The sequence below is a fragment of the Dermacentor albipictus genome, unplaced genomic scaffold (genome assembly GCF_038994185.2).
Source record: "Dermacentor albipictus isolate Rhodes 1998 colony unplaced genomic scaffold, USDA_Dalb.pri_finalv2 scaffold_14, whole genome shotgun sequence".
Taxonomy (NCBI): Eukaryota; Metazoa; Arthropoda; class Arachnida; order Ixodida; family Ixodidae; genus Dermacentor; species Dermacentor albipictus.
The window spans coordinates 1327890-1351450 of NW_027225568.1; the positions used below are offsets into that span (position 1 = coordinate 1327890).

The window sequence follows — 23561 nt, forward strand, 5'->3', positions numbered from 1 at the left end:
CGCAGCCCCGGGCTTGTCCAAAGGGCGTTCGCAGGATAAATTCTGCATCTTGTAGATTCGGAATCCGGGCTGGTTGTACGGGCACAACAGGCCGTTGTTCCGACCTCTGAGACTTGTTCTGCCGGGCCGCCCAATGGAGACGACACACCGCCGTGTTTGTGCAACAAAAAGTGGAAACACTACGTTTTAACCTATGCGTACGCAATGAGCTGGTACGGTTTATGCGGATACAAAATACATTATGTGAAATGGCCGCTGAGTCGGGCATTTGACTTTACTACTTTTAAAACGAAACTATTGTTTAAGCGGGTACGGTTTAACGAGGTTTTACTGTAACACATAAGAGGGTGACATGAGCAAAAGTGGGCAGAAGCAGGTGTACATGGGAAAACATATTTATGGGGATTCTAGAAACAGATTTTCTGGAATCCTGACTGCACTGACAAGCCCCACACATACCTACGGTACATAGACGACATATTCATCATATGGCGACATGATCAAGACAGCCTAGATAAGTATGTAGGATTTCTAAATTCTTTTCACCCAACTATAAAATTCACATAAGAATCTTCAATGCAGCGCATAATCTTTATGGACACAACAATATACATTGACAATAGGACACTAAAGACAACACTGTATAGGAGACCTTTCGACAAACAACAGTACCTAGAATATACGAGCCACCATCCCAGACATTCCAAAAAAGGCATCTTTAAAAGCCGAGCCACACAGCTACGTCGCATGTGCGTTGAAAACCAAGACTACTTAGATAGGCTCGATTACCTTTAAAAAAAACCTATCAAATGGGAACCACCCAAAGAGTGCCCTTCAGAAAGCCTACACCGATGCAACCAAACATGATTGAGCAGAGGTCCTCAAGCCTTGCCCTAGGATCACAAGAACGACGATGCCTCTTCTTACTACTAAATTCTCAAACGCACTCCCAAACTTGAACAACATCCTCAATAAATACTACCCAATTCTCACCAGCAACCAGAAACATGCGATTTTTCCCGACCTGCCCAGAGTAGTCTTAGATGCAACACTAATATTAAGGATATTCTTGTACATGCCAAACTAAGGACAAAGACGAAGTTAGGAACCAGTCCCTGTGGCCGCCTGGGTGCTCTACATGCAAACATATTTAATCTACTATTGCAGTAAAAAGTATAGCATGAAGTTACTTAAACAAGGTAACTTCGAGTTTCACCTGCACATCAAGCAATGTAGTCTACTGTCTAGAATGTGCCGCTTGTAGCAAATAATACATAGGTGAGACTGGACAGCAAATTCATAAAAGACTCAATGGTCACCACGCAGATACAAAACACAATTTACCTAAAGCAGTAGCCAGCCACTTCAATGAACATGTTCATATATGCAACAAAGCAAGGCTCTATATACTACAAACAAATTTCCGCTCACCTTGCTAGAGGAAATATACGGAATTATACCTCGTACACAAGTTTAAATGCCTACATCTGATGGGAATTAATTTAACACATAGCAGCTTGGAATCTTTATGGAGGGACATGGCGATTAGAGATATCGTACTTATTTTTTGACCAAATTCAATTAAAATACATAGACTTGTTCAGTTTTTCAAGCTGATTTCAAAAGTGCAATTACTTTTTTTACAGGTCAAGTGATTATAGAGGTAATTAAAAGTCGACTACTATTATTTGTGGAGACAACGGGTAAAAAAAAATCTGCACAGAAAGATATAGTTAATGCATGAGTGTACAGCTGAATGTCTAAGGAGTGAAATGCTGCAAGCAGTTTTCAAATCCAACAATAAGTAGCAATTTAGCAGTTAATCCAAGTCCATTGCTTACACCATGGCTACTAGGTCACAAGAACAAAAGGGAAAAAAAATATAGAAAAATGAAAAACAAGAATCTGCTTACAGCACTTCAAGCTTTATGCATTTAGCTTTATATACAAAAAAAAAATTACAGCTCTAGCTGTCCTAGATCTTAAGATATTGTTGCCACAAACAAGCAGGTTGAATGAAAAGCTCGTTTTGAGAAAATTGCAAGGAACACACTCAGCTTCATTTATTCAGGAATGCAGTCGAAACCCGCAATAACGAAATCGCCAAGGAAAGCAAAACACTTCGCTTTTGCGGGAATTTCGTTAGCGCGAGAATGAGGCAGAAAAGACAGGGAAGGAAATTGGCTTGCACAAAAAAAAAAAAAGTTTATTGCCAGAAGTCAGTCAGCTTACTTTGCCGAGCCTTGCCTTGCAGCAATTTTACTGCTCTCGACTCGCACTGCAAGAAGTGGTCCATTGGCACGTCGTCATCATGCTCACCGAAAAATGATCGAATTACATCGAAGGCATTCAACACATCCCGTGGGTTCGCAGTCCTCTCTTGATTTGGTGTCTGGTGGTCGTCGGCGTCGTCGGCACCTTGGCAAACACTACTTATGATGACCTCCATCAGTCATCTCTTCATGGACGACAACACCTTCATCCACACGAACGAACTCATCGATGCTGAGGCCATCCGGAACACCATCTTTCTCGGCAGAAAGTTCATCCCATGCGTGGGCCAGCGATGGCGGCACTGCGCCGTCAGCACTGTCAACTAGTGCACCTTCAGGCAAATCTTCTTGCGATGCCACTGGACCAGCGCATGATGCTTGCCGAGTGGCAATGAAGCCGGCATGATTAAAACAATTGGCTATCACGGCTGGCAACGTCGCAACCCATGCGGCGGCCATCATCTCAAGCGCCATGAACATGTCCATTACGGTGGGACGCTTCAACTGGAGGTTCAGCAGCAGACGCTGAATCAGCCTTTTCTTGTAGGCGCACTTGACTCTACGAATGACGCCTTGATCAAGCGGCTGCAGCACATTGGTGCAGTTCGGTGGAAAAAAAACCAAGCGCATGTTTCCCAGTTCCACGTCATCGACATGATGGGAACTGCAATTGTCCAAAAAAAAGACAGACAGATCTGCCTGCGTTCCGCATGTCCGTATCGAAGGCCTCAAGCCAGCTGCTAAATATGGCCCGGGTCAACCATGCCTTGAGGTTCGCGGAGTACTGTACGGGCAGCCGACAATTTCCTTTGAAGCAGCGGGGCTTCTTACTTCTGCCGATTACAAGCAGTGGCCGTTATCTGCGCCGTCCATGTTGGTGCACAACAAAATTGTGCACCAACACAATTGCTATGTTGCTTGCTGTGTTTCCCCCCGCAGCATTTCTGGCCTTTTAAGTCCAGGGTCTTTGATGGCAGCATCTTGTAAAATAAGGCCGTCTCATCTGCGTTGTAAATGTTTGAGGGCTTGTACTGGTCCAATACTTCTTTGTTCGTCAGCAGCCACGACGACGTTGCCAAAGGATCGACGGCTGCTGCCTCCCCGGAAATGACTTTGGCCACTATGTCGTGGCGGGCTTTGAAACGGCTCAACCAGCTAGGGCTAGCCTTCAAATCAGCGTGCCCGAGAATGCATGCGAAGTCCCACGCTTCCTGCTGAAGAACTCTGCCAGACAGCGGCACTTTGTTGGCACGCTGTTCACAAAACTATGCAAACACCGCCTTGTCAACGTCTGGAAAAGCCGCAGCGCTCACCGTTTTGTTTTTCGCACTCACACCATTTCCGAGCGCGCCGAGAATGGAGGCCTTGTTTTTCAGAATCGTCGATATCGAACTGCACGCAATTCCAAATTCTTCGGCGATATCCATTTTCTTCCTGCCCTTTTCAGCTTGGGCAATAATTGCAGCCTTATCCTGCAGTGTCATAAATTTCCTCGTTTTGGCTGGAGGCGGGATCTTAGCAGGCTGTCAAAGCAAATGGTCCGATTAGCACAGAGACACACAATTGACGCACTCTAGCACCAATGACGCTGAGCACACGACCATGTGCGGCGGTACACAAAGCCCACTGATACTAAAGCGTCATCCAGGTTATCGGAGCCTTCACGTGTTATAGATGTCGATTTGGCTGCCACGCACGCCGGCTTTTCGCTCCGCATTTAGCACAAGCTGTAGTGGCACACAGGATTAAATAAAATGTGCTCAGTGCGAGATCGCCTAAGGTTCTTGTCTTTTTTTATTTGTATCATATAAATCCTAATTGCATTTTTGGCCCGGACACTGTGCAGTCACCCGTTATGACGGGCGAACGACCACCATCATCATCATCGCTGTCGTCTGTCACAAGGGGTGGTGCGAGGCTTTTTTTATTGTAAACTATGATGGCGACGGCCACACAAGTGTGCTGTGGCGGTAGTTAATGCAATTTAAGCGCACAACGAATGCATTTGAGCAGTTTCCGAACACAACTAGTGTTACATGAGTTGATTATTTGCGGACTGTCGTTTCGGAAAATTTCGTTGATGAGGGATTGCTATGGGGAACCAGCGCTGGAGTTTTCACGGCGCCTGCAGCGCCGCCCTGACGGTCAGAATGTGCACAATGCAGCCTCGCCCGCAGACGAAAATTGCTTTGCGTGCCCTTAAAGTCGAATTAAAACAAAAGGGCGCCGACGATACTGTTGCGTATACAAGTGCCACAACTAAGTCGGGATGAGGGAGGATGTATCCTTCTGCGTCTTTCCATCTAAACCCTACGAACAAGAACGGAGGCGGCGTTGGATCCAAGCAGTCAGGCGAGCGGAGTAAGCTCCCGTCTTGTCGCCCTGTCAAGCGGTGTCGGGCTGGTTTCTAAATCAAATTTCGCGTGTATCCTTGGTTTATTCGATAGTGAAGATGGTCAGCCATGACAGACAGTACCAAAGAGCAGAATCTGCAGTCGGTATTTAGTCGGAAACAAAATGAGCAATAGCATGCACCATCCGGCATATGTACCATTTTTCCTTCGCAATGCCACCGCCAAGCCCCTTCCAACGCCACCGCACCAAGTGAACGATACGAAAGGTAAAAATTATCCATTCATTGCCAAGAATTATGTGGGAGGGAAGCTGCCTTGTAATACGAGTTGTATGCGCATAGTGCTGGCGCACGCGCGACGAAGCCACCTATGTGTTTATAAAAATGCGCATGCGGATGAGGACTCGGCGCTGAGATGCATCCGGCAAATTTATGTAATTAGGGCTAAATGTAGCCAGGATTGTTACGGATCAAGCAGCGGAGCACTCAAACCTTTGCTTGTGCGAGTCAGCTGATGCGATAAAGCTTTCTTCTGCATTGACTGCTGTGGTGAAGTAACATCAGAATTTTTTATGTCTAGCCAGAGAAATATGGAATATCTTCAGGCCAACTAATACTTATGAAACCATAGCGCAGCACGACCGGAGCCATAACTGCTGGATTTGCAAGGCAGGCATGCAGCCACGCAAGCATGGCATCGATACACGACGCAACCGTTAAAGAAACACACGTGCTCGCCGCGACGCACTGTGAAAAATATATAAAGCTTAAAAAGCTTCTTTCGTCATTTCTTCACTTGATGGCGCTGGCTTCTTTACAAGAACTGTCCACTTGAAGCGGCGCGAAAACGGAAACATACGAACTATAATACGGCTGCGTATGTGTGTGTGTCGTCTAGTTGTGTGGCTGGAATATGCCGCGTTTCGTCGCCAGGGCGGCATGCAACACACTCTTTTCGACGCGCCGCCTATCCAGCGCTGGTTCCCCATAGAAAAAAGTTTCGTTGTCACGAGATAGGAAATGCATCGACTCCTATGGCTGTTCGCCGGGGATCCGAAAATATTTCGTTGCGGCAAGAATTTCGTTCCCTCTAGATTTTGTTACCGCGAGTTTCAACTATATCATGAAATACCAGCCATAACAGGCTAGTATGCCCCTGGCAGATAGCTTGGGAACTGTTCCCTGTGTGGTGCTTTTTCAAGGCTTGATTCATGTTTTCGACTGATCCACGCTTTCGAGCTGAAGCCTTCATACCCCGCTGGTCTTTCTCATTCATGTGGTCATTGCTTACTCTGCTGGGGTTGAGGCTCAGCTGTTTGAGTATAGACACCCACGCTCTGAAGTTGCCTGCATTAAACTTCAGCGCTGCCTCCGCCACAGTTGCCTCCACAGTGAAGAGAGAGGCATGGCGCTCCTTTGGTGCAAGAGACCAGATCATTGAGTGGAAGCTCTCATTGCTGTTTTGTGTCTTTCCCCGTGGGCACCTTTCAAGCAGTTTTATCACTCAAGCGCTCGTATATAGGGAGTAAGGCCTGGCAAACATGAGGAGGCAAGTTGCGAGAATGCTTCGATGCAAGCTCGCACCTGGCCTGTGCAGCATTTTGATGGCACCAGTAGTTGGGGCCTGTTAGGCAAAGTGTATGGTTTGCAACAGTGTCGTTGGAGGTGATATGATGGGTAAGTAGCCATCACTGCCTTGTGCATGCCATCCACATCTCCTTTGTGCGTTTTCAGAACCCACCCCTAGTACGCGCTCAGCTTTGTGATAAGATCTGCTGTCAGTCGACCCTTTCCGCCAAGGCTCTGAAAGCCGGGTGCTTTGTGCTTCGTTACATGGTTGCACAAAGCTGTCCCCATGCGCTTTTGCACACGATTTACGCAATCCTACTTGTCAATCTCTATGTATCCATACACCTTTTAGTCTTGCAAGGCAAGGTATGTGCGACTGTCCCCATCACTGAGCACAGTGGTGCAGTGAAGGTTGTGCCGTTCGAGAGACCTCCTGAAAAGAATAAGAGCAGCCTCCACTTCCATTCTTCCCGACTTCTTGTCAGTGTTCTTCTGGCACTGTGACTGGTGACTGGCCTTCCAATCTTCGAAAGAAGGATTATCTTCTTTGGGGCCCCGCTCGCATGCAGCGTAGAAATTGCTGAAGACCGTATTCAGCAAGACTGCTCAACAAGTCCGTATTCATGCTCCTCTCTGACTATATTTAAGCCCCCCCTGCAGATATATGTTGCAATTGGCCACCGCAAGGATATAGTGTTCACTGCATCTGAACTGACAATGGTAAACACAGTCCCGTCAACGGGGCGCATTGCGGCATCAGTGCTATCACCTAGTAAATCTCGCTTCCTCTCCGTCACGAGAGTTGATGAGAGGCGCTGCAGATTCTCTTGCGTTTTTCTTTTGCCCTCTTCAAATTCTGCGGGCTGCAGAAACTTTGTGTTGTGACGCACGCTACGTTCGATACCTCCGGCAGTCGAAAAGGGCGAAGGGCTTGTTAGGCCTAGGCCTACATTGGAGTTATCGTCAATCGGATTGGTGATAGCGCCAGTGGGCGCCACGATTTCGACGCTTTCCTGAGCTGCAGAGTGCTTCTTGCAGTTCTCAATCAATGTACGTTGCACCTTTCTTCCACCAAACTTGTTCCTCGTGTAGAATTTTCTTCCTAAACGGGCTTTCGCGCAGCAGACACTGATGCTAGGGCAATATGGCGGATGGCGCACGGCCGACTGAAGCGGGGGCAGACGAGGAGAGAGGAATTCCGCCAATCGTATGGCGCCCTCAAGTCACGTGTGCTCAACAACGAATAAGAGAGCGCGCTGGGACCCTTCTTTGGCACGGTAACTGAAGGAATCCACTAGCTTCATAGAGCCTGCGTTGGCGGGAAATTGAAGAAAAAAGACCGCTCTTTGAAATGAGACCAAGATGTCCACGCTACAATGCGTGAAACGGCAGCTGCGTTTCGCAGGAGAAGTGCCGTTTTAGTATTAATTTTGGCTCAAATTTTGCTAGTATCAATGAAATCAGGCAATGATATGGGTAAAATACTGATCGAATAGTTTAGAAATTCGGTCTGGTTGTGTAAAAAGGGCTGTAGATTTCAGAAACACCATTTTCAACATGTGAGTGAGTGAGTGTGAGTGAAACAACTTTATTTTGTCCACTATAGACGTAAGCAAACGCCACGCCACCTGGCTAGGCCCACTCGGGGACCATCAGGTGGAACCTGACGGCCCTGTCGCGAGCCCTCTGGACTGCCAGGGTTTGAGAAGTCTGATCCTGGGCCCTAATCAGCTTCTTCATTTCCTCTTGAGTGAAAGGGGGACCGGCAGAGGCGCAGCCCCACAGGACATGTTCGAAGTCCGCATAGTCACCACACAGAGGGCAGTCCGGGCTTGGGAACCGTTCGGGGTACGTTGTGTGTAGCGCTGCGGGGCTCGGGTAAGTGCTTGTTTGCAGTTGTGTGAGAGTGACTGCCTGGGCCCTGCACACCGAGGAGTGCGGCGAAGGTAGGACTCTTCTTGACAGATAATTGTATTTGCAGATTTCGTTGTACGAGCAGAGAGGCTCGGGTCACCCAGGAGAGGACGCGTTGCCCAGCGCACGGTCAGTCAAACCTCGTGCAGCCGAGTGTGCCTCCTCGTTGGGGTTGATCGAGGCACCCTCAATGGTTCCAAGGTGCGCAGGGAACCAGGCCAAAGAGTGATGTTTCATGCCTTTGGCACTTTGGATGATACGTAGGGCCTGGGGAGCCACCATGCCCATCTGAAAAGCCCTGACACAGCCTTAGAATCCGAATAAATCGTGTCATGTACATTGTCCGTCAATGCAAGAGCAATAGCAACTTGCTCTGCAACGCTGGAATTGAAAGTGCGGACGGTTGCGCAGCTAAGGATTTTAGCATCACAGTCGATGACCACTGAGGAGAAGGCCTCTTCTTGAACGTAGGAAGCAGCGTCTACGAAGCATGTTCGGTCCTTGTTCAAGCGGGCACTGGCGAGCAGAGCTTTACCCCTGGCTCGCCTTCGTCCTTCGTTGTAGGTGGGATGCATATTTCGTGGCATCCGGTGTATGTAAATCTAGGACCTTACGTCGCTGGGCAACTTCACAGCGTCGAGACTGACGACCATGGGGTTACGTCCCAGCTTGCCAAGTATGGCTCGGCCCGCTGGGGTACCGGAGAGTCTGACAAACTGGGAAAATTCTTTGGCTCCAACGATTTCTTCGAACGTGTTGTGAATTCCCAAATTGAGGAGGTCTTTTGTATGCGTTCGGATGGGAAGGCCGACAGCAAGCTTGAAGACTCTTCTGATTAAGGCATTGATCTTGTTGCGCTCCGATACGAGCCAGTTGTGCATCATCATCATCATCAGCCTGGTTACGCCCACTGCAGGGCAAAGGCCTCTCCCATATTTCTCCAACAACCCCGGTCATGTACTAATTGTGGCCATGCCGTCCCTGCAAACTTCTTAATCTCATCCGCCCACCTAACTTTCTGCCACCCCCTGCTACGCTTCCCTTCCCTTAAAATCCAGTCCGTAACCCTTAATGACCACTGGTTATCTTCCCTCCTCATTACATGTCCTGCCCATGCCCATTTCTTTTTCTTGATTTCAACTAAGATGTCATTAACTCACGTTTGTTCCCTCACCCAATCTGCTCTTTTCTTATCCCTTAACGTTACACCTATCATTCTTCTTTCCATAGCTCGTTGCGTCGTCCTCAATTTGAGTAGAACCCTTTTCCTAAGCCTCCAGGTTTCTGCCCCGTAGGTGAGTACTGGTAAGACACAGCTATTATACACTTTTCTCTTAAGGGATAATGGTAACCTGCTGTTCATGATCTCAGAATGCCTGCCAAACGCACCCCAGCCCATTCTTATTCTTCTGATTATTTCCGTCTCATTATCCGGATCCGCAGTCACTACCTGCCCTAAGTAGATGTATTCCCTTACGACTTCCAGTGCCTCGCTGCCTATTGTAAATTGCTGTTCTCTTCCGAGACTGTTAAATATTAGTTTTCTGCAGATTAATTTTTAGACCCACTCTTCTGCTTTGCCTCTCGAGGTCAGTGAGCATGCATTGCAGTTGGTCCCCTGAGTTACTAAGCAAGGCAATATCATCAGCGAATCGCAAGTTACTAAGGTATTCTCCATTAACTTTTATCCCCATTTCTTCCCAATCCAGGTCTCTGAATACCTCCTGTAAACACGCTGTGAATAGCATTGGAGAGATCGTATCTCCCTGCCTGACGCCTTTCTTTATTGGGATTTTGTTGCTTTCTTTATGGAGGACTACGGTGGCTGTGGAGCCGCTATAGATATCTTTCAGTATTTTTACATACGGCTCGTCTACACCCTGATTCCGTAATGCCTCCATGACTGCTGAGGTTTCGACAGAATCAAATGCTTTCTCGTAATCAATGAAAGCTATATATAAGGGTTGGTTATATTCCGCACATTTCTCTATAACCTGGTTGATGGTGTGAATATGGTCTATTGTTGAATAGCCTTTACGGAATCCTGCCTGGTCCTTTGGTTGACAGAAATCTAAGGTGTTCCTGATTCTATTTGCGATTACCTTAGTAAATACTTTGTAGGCAACAGACAGCAAGCTGATCGGTCTATAATTTTTCAAGTCTTTGGCATCCCCTTTCTTATGGATTAGGGTTATGTTAGCGTTTTTCCAAGATTCCGGTACGCTCGACGTTATGAGGCATTGCGTATACAGGGTGGCCAGTTTCTCTAGAACAATCTGCCCACATCCTTCAACAAATCCGCTGTTACCTGATTCTCCCCAGCTGCCTTCCCCCTTTGCATATCTCCCAAGGCTTTCTTTACTTCTTCCGGCGTTACCTGTGGGATTTCGAATTCCTCTAGACTACTTTCTCTTCCATTATCGCCGTGGGTGCCACTGGTACTGTATAAATCTCTATAGAACTCCTCAGCCACTTGAACTATCTCATCCATATTAGTAATGATATTGCCGGCTTTGTCTCTTAACGCATACATCTGATTCTTGCCAATTCCTAGTTTCTTCTTCACTGTTTTTAGGCTTCCTCTGTTCCTGAGAGCATGTTCAATTCTATCCATATTATACTTCCTTATGTCAGCGGTCTTACGCTTGTTGATTAACTTCGAAAGTTCTGCCAGTTCTATTCTAGCTGTAGGGTTAGAGGCTTTCATACATTGGCATTTCTTGATCAGATCTTTCGTCTCCTGCGATAGTTTACTGGTATCCTGCCTAACGGAGTTACCACTGACTTCCATTGCACACTCCTTAATGATGCCCACAAGATTGTCGTTCATCGCTTCAACACTACGGTCCTCTTCTTGAGTCAAAGTCGAATACCTGTTCTGTAGCTTGATCTGGAATTCCTCTATTTTCCCTCTTACCGCTAACTCATTGATCGGCTTCTTATGTACCAGTTTCTTCCGTTCCCTTCTCAGGTCTAGGCTAACTCGAGTTCTTACCATCCTGTGGTCACTGCAGCGCACCTTGCCGAGCACGTCCACATCTTGTATGATCCCAGGGTTAGCGCAGAGTATGAAGTCTATTTCATTTCTAGTCTCGCCGTTCGGGCTCCTCCACGTCCACTTTCGGCTATCCCTCTTGCGGAAGAAGGTATTCATTATCCTCATATTATTCTGTTCCGCAAACTCAACTAATAACTCTCCCCTGATATTCCTAGTGCCTATGTCATATTCCCCCACTGCCTTGTCTCCAGCCTGCTTCTTGCCTACCTTGGCATTAAAGTCACCCATTAGTATAGTGTATTTAGTTTTCACTCTACCCATCGGCGATTCCACGTCTTCATAGAAGCTTTCGATTTCCTGGTCATCATGACTGGATGTAGGGGCGTAGACCTGTACAATCTTCATTTTGTACCTCTTATTAAGTTTCACAAGACCTGCCACCCTCTCGTTAATGTTATAAAATTCCTGTATGTTACCAGCTATATTCTTATTAATCAGGAATCCGACGCCTAGTTCTCTTCTCTCCGCTAAGCCCCGGTAGCACAGGACGCGCCCGCTTTTTAGCACTGTATATGCTTCTTTTGGCCTTCTAACTTCACTGAGCCCTATGATATCCCATTTACTGCCCTCTAATTCCTCCAATAGCACTGCTAGACTCGCCTCACTAGATATTGTTCTAGCGTTAAACGTTGCCAGGTTCATATTCCAATGGCGGCCTGTCCGGAGCCAGTGATTCTTAGCACCCTCTGCTGCGTCGCAGGTCTGACCGCCGCCATGGTCAGTTGCTTCACAGCTGCAGGGGACTGAGGGCCGGGGTTTGATTGTGTTGTTCATATAGGAGATTGTGGCCAAGTACTGCACCAGGGTGGCCAATCCTGCTCTGGTGAGGGAGTGCGTTACCAGTTCTGGTCACCGGGATCAGGCCACACTCCAGGCCTGTTTATGCAATTTTATCAACACACGGATTTTTTTTTTAATCCGGTGGAAAATTGCCGGCACCGGGATTCGAACCACGGACCTCTTGCACGCGAGGCGGGTGTTCTACCTCTACCCCACCGCTGCATCGCTGCAGTTGTGCATAGCCCCTGAATAAGCGAGGTGGCATAGCACGAAGGCGTGGATAATCCGGATCAGATTGTCTTCCTTGATTCCGCAGTACCTATTGGCGATTCTTCGGATCAGGCCGAGGGCGCTTTCGGTCTTGGAACAAATGCGTTTGAGGGCTGCTCCATTGGCCCCGTTCGACTCGATAAACATTCCTAGGACCCTGATAGCGTCTACCTGCGGTACTGGGGAGCCCTTACCGGTGAATAATGTAATGTGGCTCTCCGTTGTTGGCTTCCAGGACCGGTGTGAACCGCCTCTGGGCCTCTTCTTGTAGAGCAAGAGCTCGGATTTTGCGGGCGAGCACCTTAGCCCGGTGGGGATAAGATACCGCTCCGTCACATCGATGGCCTCTTGCAAAGCACCCTCGACCTGCCCTTCACATCCACTGGAGCACCAGATGGTGATGTCAGCCGCGTAGATCGTGTGGTTAATGTTGGGGATTTTGTTAAAGGCCCTCGACAGGTTGATCAGGGAGATGTTGAACAGCATCGGGGAGATCACCGCCCCCTGAGGTGTTCCCTTTGGGCCAAGCTGGATTTCGTGGGTCAAAAACTCGTCAATCTTCAGTCTAGTGGACCTTGAGGAAAGGAAGGATCGCACGAAATTGTACGCCTGTTTGCCGACGTTACACTCTGTCAGGCTCTTGAGAATAAAGGCGTGCGATATGTTGTCAAGAGCCTTTTCCAGATCCAAGCCGAGAATTGCCTTAGTGTCGGCAGAGGTAGAGTCAATGATTTGGTGCTTGATCAGTCTCATGGCATCCTGAGTCGAAAGCCCCGACCGAAAACCAATCATGTTGTGTGTATAGCATTCGTTAGACTCGAGATGGTCAGTGAGGCGGTTAAGCATGGCGTGCTCGGCCATCTTTCCAACACACGACGTCAGGGAGATGGGCTTTAGATTGTCGATGCTCGGCGCTTTACCTGGCTTCGGTATGAGTACTGTGTAGGCTGTTTTCCAGCTCTTGGGAATGAGGCCGCTGCACCAGATATCATTCATCTTGCGCGTAAGAAACTCGACTGAGGCGTCGTCGAGATGCTTGAGCATTTTATTGGTGATCCCGTCGGGCCCAGAGGCAGATCTGCCGTTGAGGGATGCAAGAACTCGCTTGACCTCAGCCACGGTGAAATCCTCGTCCATAGATGGTATGTCACGCCCTTCGTACTTGGGTAACTGGGGGGGGGGGCACCGGATCGTCCGTGGCCGCCAGGTACTTGTCTATGAGCTGCTCTGTGACTGCCTCATCTGGAGTCGAGTCGGTGGCCAAATGGACAGCTTTCGCCAAAGCTCTCTTCTGGTTGGACTTGGTGTTGCCATCGTGCAGTAGGTGCTTAAGGAGACCCCAGCTTTTACCGTTCTTGAGCTGGCCTTCCACCGAGTCGCACAGCTCGTCCCATTGCTGCTTGCATAGCACCTTGCAATGAGCCTCTATCATCTTGTTTATATCGGAAATTTTCTTGCGTAGTCTTCTGTTATGGCGCTGAGTCTTCCATCTCCCGAGCAGTGCCTGCTTGGCTTCCAAAAGATGCGCCAGCCTACTGTCCATCCTGTCCACCTCCAGATCAGTTGTCACCTCCTTGGTGGCTCTAGCCGCATCCTTCTTTATCTCTTCGCACCAAGTCTAGGTCCATATCATCGTTAAGGACGCGCTTGGAGCGGTTGGCTCGGAACAAGTCCCAGTCAGTGAACCTAAATGTCCTCGTTTTGTTACGGGCAGTCTTGATCACAGCTTCGATGATGCAATGATCGCTACCGAGGTCCATGGCTGTGTTGGTCCACTTGACGTTTTCCAGGTTCTTGACAAAGGTAAGATCCGGAGTCATATCTCGGCACACCGAGTTCCCTCTCCTGGTTGGAAAGTCTTTATCGGTTATCAGCGTAAGATCTTCCTCCGTTGCCGCGTCCCATATGTCTCTACCCTTCTTCGTATTGGTACAATAGCCCCACGCCTGATGCTGAGCATTAAAATCCCCCATGACGACTAGAGGCTGACAGCCGGCTAAATGCACGACCTTCTTGAGAATACCACCAGGCCTGGCTCTGTGAACGCTGGGTCTGCAGTAAACATTCAGTATGAAGATACTGTTTCTTCTTAAGCGCTGCGTAGGGGGTCGACAAGGAGTTCGGCCACGACGTACTCGATCCCATTGTCTGCGGGACCAAGATCTCGCTGAAGGCACGTGAACTTTTTACTGACCAGGATAGCGACCCCCCTTCCTCCTTCAGTGGAAGCCACCGTAACGAAACCGGGGAGCTTGATAGGTGATGATGTGATCGTTTCTTGCAAGGCGATTACTTGGGGTTTGTCCTTTACGCTTTTTAGGTATTGTCGCAGGGTCGCCCGTTTGCTGGCGAACCCTGCGCAATTCCACTGCCACATTGTTAGGACGTTAGTTCCATTATCCATGTTTGGGCTTGGGAATGGACTGCAAAAGTGCCGCATTCGTAATGGCACCCTCCATCGGTGAGGCAATGACGCTGTGCAACTTTGGGACTTGTGCTGTAGATGTGCTTGGCAAAGATCCGTGGCTCCTTCCCTCCAGCCTAAGTATTCTAGCGCTGAGGGCGACCAGGCCCAGCTGAGAGTGCGCGATCATTTCTTGTACGTGAGAGAGACCTGTCTGTATGTTGGAGATGGCGTTCTTGAGGTCAGACAGGAATTCTACCATCTCGTCTCCTCTTGAGTCATCCAGGGCACGCCGCTTCACTGCAACCGTCTTGGGAGGGGCCTCCACTGTGTCCATGGCCGAAGAGCATGCGGCAGGCTGAGAAGGTGGCTGTGTGAGCGCCAATCTTCGTATTTCTGCCATCTCGGCGGCTAGCCGACTGATTTCCTGCTTGAACAGAGCGTTTTCCTTTCTAAGACTATCATTGGCACGCCTAAGCTCTTCAAGCTCATTCGTGAGACGCAGGTCGTGCGAGTCTTGAGAGCTGGACGCCTGCGTTTGGTTGCCATGGGCCCTATCGGCCCACGTTAGAGAGGACTTGCCTTTACCGCCGTTGGGGGTCTTCGAACGTGAGCTGTTGGATGAGTCGCTCCCAGTACGGGACTTGGAGCAGCTTCTGGAGCTGGAGCGTGCTGGAGAAGGCGATGTGAGTCGCGATCTCGAGGTAGAGCGACTTCTGGAGCCCCGTCGGCTTGTAGAGCGGCTTCTCGAGCCCAAGCGTCTTCTGCCCCTACGGTTGGTGCTGGATGGTGCGGTTGGTGCTGTTGGTGCTGGCGTGGGGAGCTGCTCTTGCTGCCTGGCACGCTCGAAGCGTCGTCGGCAAACAATGTACGGCGTCTTGAATCTATGCGCACACTCTTTACCGGCTGTAAGGTGCGGACCACCGCAGATCTTGCATTTTGGGGTGCATTGATGCTGCTCATCGGGATTTGGCAGGCTGCATCCCCGACAGATGACGTCACTCGGTGTTGGACATACATCGGCGCGATGCCCGAGTCTTCCGCAGGCGTGGCATACGTCCACTTGCTTTCGATATGGGGAACATTTCATCAGGAGCGTTCCGTACCTGACAAAATTCGGTACCCGCTGCCCGTCAAAGGCGATGATGATGGTCCCAGTCTGAGCGATTCCCTTGGCTGCTAATGCAAGAGGGTTGTTCTGGTTAACAATCTTGCCATCCACCGTCGCTGGGTCGTCTTGTAACGGTATGCCACGTATGACCCACTTGCACGTGGAGTGCGGGGCTGTGTCGTACGCGCAGATTTCGTGAATCTTGCCCATGATTCGGATTTGCTTGATGCGGGCATATCGATCGGCATTCTCCCGTCTGGGAGTGCTAGCCACCATGATGTTTTGCTGTAAGTTCGGGCACAGAGTGTCTTGTGTGAGCTCGTGCTGGCTGATGCCGGAGGCTGCAAGTATTGCGTCAGCCACCGTGGCCGCTCCAATTTTGGAAATATTCAGCCCACCTCTTGGTCTAATAACGATTTTCGTGTCTTCTTTGGGAAGAACAGGCATTCGGCTCGCCCTAGTAATCTTGGTCTTCAGCGCTGTGCCAGTAGACTTGTAGCTATGGGGAGCCAAAGGCGTTGCCATGGCGTTCGGGTTAGCTTCCCGCGATTTGGCACCAGCTCTTCTAGCACCTGCGGTTTGCCATCCCTCCTCTTGAGTGACTTCCTCCGGGATATTTTCTCCCTCTACTTGATATTCCATGATGGTAGCGGACGAGTGGCACTGAGCCGCCCCGGAGGCCAAGGCGTGGTCTCCGAAGTGCTCGTTAGACGCCGCCCACGGATGCACAGGAATGTCTGTAAAATGGTGAAAAGTCACTCGCTGTGGCAAAAAGGGTATCCACGTGGTCCTTACAACTTCACGGGGAAGATGTGCACAAATAAACATTGGCTCGCGACGATTAAATACAAGAAAAGCTGGGAAAATGCGGGAACCAAAGAACGCTTCTTCACTCGCCGCCTTCTTCTTCTTCCTTCTCATTTTCAACATGTCAGTTTTTTTTCGCTACTGTTTCGTCCTAAAGACCCGTGTTCCTCCTTAAAATCTGTAAAGCTGTAACTTAAATCTGAAAGTCTCATGTCATCAACCAAGGCATAAAACACATTGTGCCACCAGCTAAACTTAATTCTTCACCTATTCCACCATTTCCAATTTTTCCCTGCCTACAACTCAATTTAATATACTCTTTCATGTGTTCACATTTATATCAACTGTACGACCCCTTTTTCCATGTACACCTGCCTCTGCTCGCTTTTACTCATGTCATCTTCCTATTGTTATTCTGGTTTCAGTCCCCCCCCTTTTTTTGTCTGTTTTCTATTATATTTTTTTTAACACCCTCACCAACACATTCGAAAGTCCCAGATGCCAGAATACCTTTTTCTGCACATCAGCCACACAAGGTATCACCAGTTCTCTATACCGCCATGACAACACTTACGTTGACCTACTGAGGCTAACGTCCCTAAAAGACCATGCCGCTGCCTTCCAGCTACCACATGCATTGCATCCCAGACTCCTTGTCGCCATCTTAACTCCTTTAAAATTACCTGACGCGTTGCTGCTACGCTACTCAAGTCATTCTTTCAACTGATCTCTTTTTAGGTCTTTTTTGTCACTGGCGCACTGACTGCCTAACCGGCTTTTCTAAAGCGGCAGAAACATGCCGCCAATGACACCCCTGAATGCTCCCTAACCCCTCGCTTCCCCAACACCCTCTCATGATCCGCCGTGGTTGCTCAGTGGCTATGGTGTTGGGCTGCTGAGCACGAGGTCGCGGGATCGAATCCCGGCCACGGCTGCCGCATTACGATGGGGGCGAATAGCGAAAACACCCGTGTGCTTAGATTTAGGTGCACGTTAAAGAACCTCAGGTGGTCAAAATTTCTGGAGTCCTCCGCTATGGCGTGCCTCATAATCAGAAAGTGGTTTTGGCACGTAAAACTCTATAATTTTTTTAACGCCCTCGCATGCGTTTCTTTTTCTTCTTTCTTTTTTTCTTTCTTGGCATCTTTTTTTTTTCTTTTTCTTTCGTTTCTTTTCTCGCTGCCTTCTTACTCTCCTGCTCTTGTGCCCTTGTCTTAGGCACCATGCTTACAGTTGTCAGACAACAACGCTCATTCTCTTTAAAGTCCCTCCCTTTACAACCAGCTGCCACCGACAACAACCACACGTGACGCCATTCTACTAACCCTTTAAAACTAACATGACGAGGCTGATGAGGCTGCTTTTGACAAAGATAGCTCCTCCTGTCGAAATGTTGGCCAGCCTTTCTGAGGCACCTCATCCCTGTTTATAACCTTTATACCACAGTGTGCTATTCTATTTCTCAGCCCCTTTCTTGATTTTGGATGTTCTGTTCATTGAAATTTGTAAGATATGGCCTATCAGCACTTTCGGCATACTTTCAGTGATCTCATTTTATTTAAGCATAAGAATGAGGAAAGAATTGCTACACAACGAAAGCACCTCGTACATTAGTCACATGTACGCTGTGACCTGGATAGCTGATCTTGTTCTGCGCAAAGCTTCCTAAAATTTTCATGCCTGTTGTCGGTGCCAAAAAAAGCAAGGCGCTGTGCATCATGCACAGCCCAGCATCTGCATGCAGAGTTCCAGCGCTTTCCGCCAGCTTGGATTAGAATGGACGACTGTATAGTGTGGCTGTTACTGGCCTTCTGCTAAGATTCAATTGTTTTATGGATCAAAGTACCGGTAACTCTTGTACTGGCATCAACACTCTGCTGCAGATTTCATTTCCTACAGAAATGTTTCTTTAGAAGCAGGCGAGCATAAAAGATTGCTCTGTATTATTTTAAAATGCTTCATTAGGCTTTCTTACATAGAAGATATAGGTTAGCTTAGCAAAGTAGCAATATGGAGATTGAAAAGTAGAACACGAAAAAATGGCGGATCCCATGCACTGTGAGAATCTATGTACACAAAGCTGTGTAAGCTGTTTGCTTTGACAATAATTAACGGTGATGTCTGTGGCAAATCTAATTTCTTCGGTGTTTAGTCCAATACGAGAGTGACGAGTTGATGTTAAGCGTTACCTTGCGTGCACCACTTCTGCATAGTCCACAGAACACACAGGGAGATGTGTTTGCTAGAGGCGTTGTTGCGAGTCATTGTTCATAATCTCTGAGAGGGAATTGAGCGTTTTCATTACCTCACATGGCGCACTGCATCATGGCAGAAGTATTAAACTTTAATTGAATTATGAGGCTGTGCATACTTCAATGAGTTGTTATAATTGTATGTATACATAAGTTCGCGGTCTGCACTACATTTCACTGTGTAACGAAGACGCTTCTGTTCTGTGTGATGCTTCTTTTGGGCCTGGGTGTCTTCGACGTCAAGTGCATGCCTTGGAGCCATCTTGCTGGCGCATGTTTACGGGCTCGTTCTACATACGTGGCCAACACACTGTCAAGATTCCAGCTCGGAGCGCTTTCTTCAGGCTAAGGATGATTGTAATGTTTACACTATCACAGCCCAGCATCTGCATTTTTGTCACATAGAAATTAAAACAAGCACAGCACGTGCAATACACACAAACTGTAAAATGCTGGCACAGCAGCGCCAGTCAGGCTATGCAGAGGTGAGCGCCATCTGGTGATATTGCAAGAAACCCAGTGGCACGCCCGACAATACCATAGCAGCAGCAGCGCCCATAATGTTGAGGGAAGAGGCAAAGAAATCTTCACTTTAAAACATTGTTTGCCATCATTTGCAGCTAAATAAAGCTTGCAAGCCAGCCATCACTACAGCTTTTACATAAAATTTTTTATGCCAATATGGCAAATGCTAAAGTTACGACCTGCTTCCTCACCAACTGCACGAGCAACAAGTAACACTAACGAGTGATAGAATGGACAAACGAGACAGCTTGCACCTTGCAGCTGTCCTGCATGCGTTAGAGACAGTGTAATCAAATCGTGGCTGTCCCAATCTGACAGGGATTTGGGCGGTTGAAGAGCATACAAATAATACAAAATCAGAAGCCCAAGATCTGCCCCATGAGGCTTTGCGTACAGCTGCCATGTGACCAGTGGCGTAGCTAGGTGGTCTGGCACCCGGGGCCCATAGGTCTTGTCACCCCCTCCCACGGGTGTAGCCGGCGGAAAAAGGGGTGTCTTCAGACGTATATGACACACCCCCCCACTGGCCCCTTGCACCCGGGGCCCACGGCCCCCCGGCCCCCCCTGTTGCTACGCCACTGCATGTGACAAAACTTTGCAGCAAAGCCAACGTCCCGATGAGAACAAGCGTGGCTTTGGTGAAAAGCACATAAAAATCCCATGTAAATCTGCAAAACATTGTGATGAATCTGGGTGCATTCTCACTACAAATAAACCTGTGCTGGCTTGCGCACTAAGTAGCATGTTTGTGTGTAACATTTGCTGCATTTTGTTGTGATTGCAGCAGATTTCCTTCATTCACCTATTGCTACAAATCATTGCAAAAACAATTTACTTCTATATTTATTGCACTCTTCTTTTAGACTGCCTGGAGAAATACATAAGTGACCATCCAATGGGGCCACCAGCACCACCTCCGGAGAACCACCTTGCTTCTCTGCGGAAGCACCTTCGGAGCTTTCTTTACAGAAGCAGGTCGCCGGGGCAAACAAGTGCAAAAGTAAATATCGTATAAGTCCAGTGATGTTTTTTTTCAATAAAGTGTGATGATATGCAACATAGTACGGTGCTTTACAGATTGATTCTTTATGGCATGAAAATAGCCGCATGCTTGGCCACATGCATATACAGACTGTACGCTTCACAATACTCAACATCACATGAAGACAGCTTGTCATGAGCTTCCAAATAGCAATGGCTGCTCCTTCATCACACAACTTGCCTTTGACATGCTGTGCCCACAATGATATCCAACGTGCCGCCTACCGTGCCGCCCAGCACTCACTGTGCCACCCGTCACCCACCGTGCCACCCATCACCCAGCATGCCACCCATTATCATAATCCACATCTATGAGATTCCGCTGAGTTGTGGCAACGTGTACGTTGGACAAACAGGCCGCTGCATTAATATTAGATTATTAGAACATGCCAATTCCCTAAATGATTCTAGAGGACAACATCTTCCTAAGCATTGCAAGACCTGCAGGCATGACGGCAAAGTTTGTACCCCACTTTTCGGCAGGACTAAGATTGTCGGACGCGCAAGAAAGAGCGCGAAGTAATCGAAGCTTTAGAAATCGCGATATTAGGGCCAGATAAATGTGTTAGTGAGGCTTCCACACATTTGTACCGCAAGGAGTTGGTGTTTCTAGGCTTGACTACATGATAGCGGCATTGCTCTTTGTAGTTGATGCGCATGCTCTCTGTCGTTGGTAGGAAAGAGGCATTGGAGCATTAAACCAGTTGTTAGTCTGCGCCTGTGTCGTGTGGTTCTTTCTCTGTCTTGTTCTTTTTTGCGCAGTTTTTCTTTGTTCTCATAATGTCCTACCAACTAGCCCTTCACCGTACGCTACTAGGAAAAAAGTGTCTGACTTGGTGAAGAAGTGCATACTATCGCAACCGACAGTGTAGAGAATCATCCGCATGGCCGAGACTTCCGACAAAGAAACTGCTAGGTAGAGAACAGGTGCAAACGCATTCGACAAGGTGCCTACCAGGAGGTGGAAGAGGCGCTCTACAAGTGGTTTCTCGGTGCCTGCACCATAAACTTGCCCATCACCAGGCCAATTCCGGACATGGAGGCGAAGCCAAAGGCTCTTTAGAAGCCACGAGGCTTCTGAAGAGCATATAACTGTCTTGTTCTTCGCCGACATGGATGCTTGAGACAAGCGCCTCTTGTTCGTCATTAGGAAGTATGCATGGCCGTGTTGCTGCCGCAGAATGGATTATCTACCTGTAATGTACAAAGCAAACGGCACGACTTGGATGACCCAAGATCTGTTTGATGAGGAAATGGTAGCACAAAAGCAGCATATTATCCTCATTTTGGACAACTGAGCGTAAGTTCACAGCCCCCAGGCCAAAGCTGAGGGCTGTGAACTTGAAGTTCCTTCCGGCGAATACTGCTGCGAAGAGCCAGCTGTTGGACCAAGGCATTATTGCTACTGTCAAGGTGTTTTACAAGAATCGTGTATGTCAGAAAGTTTTGCTGCAATTGCAACAGAAGGAGCCCCTCAAAATAGATGAGAGAGCTGGGATAGACATGGTCACTGCGTCTTGGTGACAAGTTAAACCATTGACGATTAATAACCTAGGTACACGGGCAGGTTAACGCAGTCAGCCATAGTTAGCTCATTCAACTGTCATTAATGTCAATCATAGGTTCGTCTGTGATCGCGGCACCGATGCACCCGCTGTCGACGATGACCAGCCAATGAGTGTGGACGAAGTATGGTCAGACTTGGTCAGCAACAACATAGTCTCTGACAGCGACACTTTTGGAGACTTTTTGGGAGCCACTGATGATGATGCACATGTCTGTGAAATAGCGATGACTGACGAAAAGATAGTAGAAGCGGTGCAGGGTGACCAAGACGAGGCTGCGCTCGAGTCCTCCCATGGAGGGTGCCGATGGACGGTTCAAGAGAGAATTCCTTGACCGTGAGTGCGGCCACAGCTTCAAGGTGTGTGATAGACTGTGATTTTATCACAACCTCACGCAACTGAAGAGTGTGCGCAGTCCGGAACAAGCTCGAATCTAGCAAAACAAAGACGAGACAAAAGATTTCCTTGAAAATCACGTTAAACTCGAGTTCAAACTTGAGAAAACGACTGTGAGCTCCGCTGTTTTGACAGCTTTCACTGCGTGGAACTGGCTTTACTTTTATTTGGCGCCCCAAAGAAATAGCGTCGAAGCTACTGCGCATGCGCTATACGCAAACTGCGTTTCGGTGTTTCGTCCAGTATGCTATTTCACTGATTTAGCGGGCGCCACAAAAGCTGCTCCAAAAGCTTTCCATCAACGAACATGGCAGCACACATCGAAGCGACAGCTCTAACCTAGCACCCGTGAAGGAGAGAAACTAGCGCCAAATTGGGCTCGATTCGTTGTAACGAGTGAAGTTCGAAAGCTAGGAAAAGTGACTGCAGTTATCGCTTTCTTTCAACTAGCTTGTGTTATGGAGACTGATTCATTAAATGCCACTGATTCCAAATTTGATTGTCTATTTCATGGCTCATAGGCATAGAGGAAGGAAAATTACAGGAGGGAGCATACCGCAACGCGACTGAAGCCTACCTGGTAGCCCAACGCGTGATCGCACGTCAAAGTTGGTGGTTGGTTTTAGTGTTCCCGCTCTGCAGGCTGAGCTACGGCAGGACAGCTGAACTAGCGCGCACCAAATAAAAACTACTGGCATAGCTACTGGGAACCGAACGTCTCAACAAATATCCATTCTTGCTCCGTGTCTCGACGTAAAAGGTCACGTGTCGGGCAAATACTGTGGCTTCACGGAGCGTTGGCTTGCCAAGGCTGGTGGCTGTGTGACGTGGCGCTTTTTCCCAACTTCAGGCTATGGGGTGCACAGCCTGGAAAGTAGTACAAGATGTTATCACGTGCTTCTCCCTCCCAGTAAACACGGTCGCTGTCTTTGGCCGAGTCTGCTTCAGAAGTCAACTCGATCAGTTCATGCAGGCGAGCTTGCTTCCAACAGTGTGCTTCCTAATTTACTCATTAAGTTCCCCAGTACATCCACATATATACAGACTGTTTGTGTTCCTCCACTTCAGCATTCGTCATTGCACATTTGGTGCGAGAGCAAGCATTTTAATTGTCCCGAGAGACATCTTCCACCATGGCAGAACTGTTCGCAATCCTGTGCGCGTTGCGTTTCACAACATCAGAAAAGAATTCGCAAAATTGGTTATTTGTTGCGATTCACAAGCGGCTCTCACATTACTCGCG

At 48.3% G+C, this 23561-nt stretch overlaps 1 long non-coding RNA gene across 2 annotated transcripts in view; it reads left to right on the top strand.

Moving 5' to 3' along the window:
* LOC135914734 (uncharacterized) overlaps positions 1–20377 on the top strand; it is a 32584-nt gene extending 12207 nt beyond the window's left edge. For both annotated transcript variants that reach the window (XR_010568400.1, XR_010568399.1), the window contains exon 4: positions 20180–20377. This is a non-coding gene — a long non-coding RNA (uncharacterized lncRNA). The remainder of the gene's footprint in view (positions 1–20179) is intronic.
* Positions 20378–23561: the final 3184 nt, after the last annotated feature.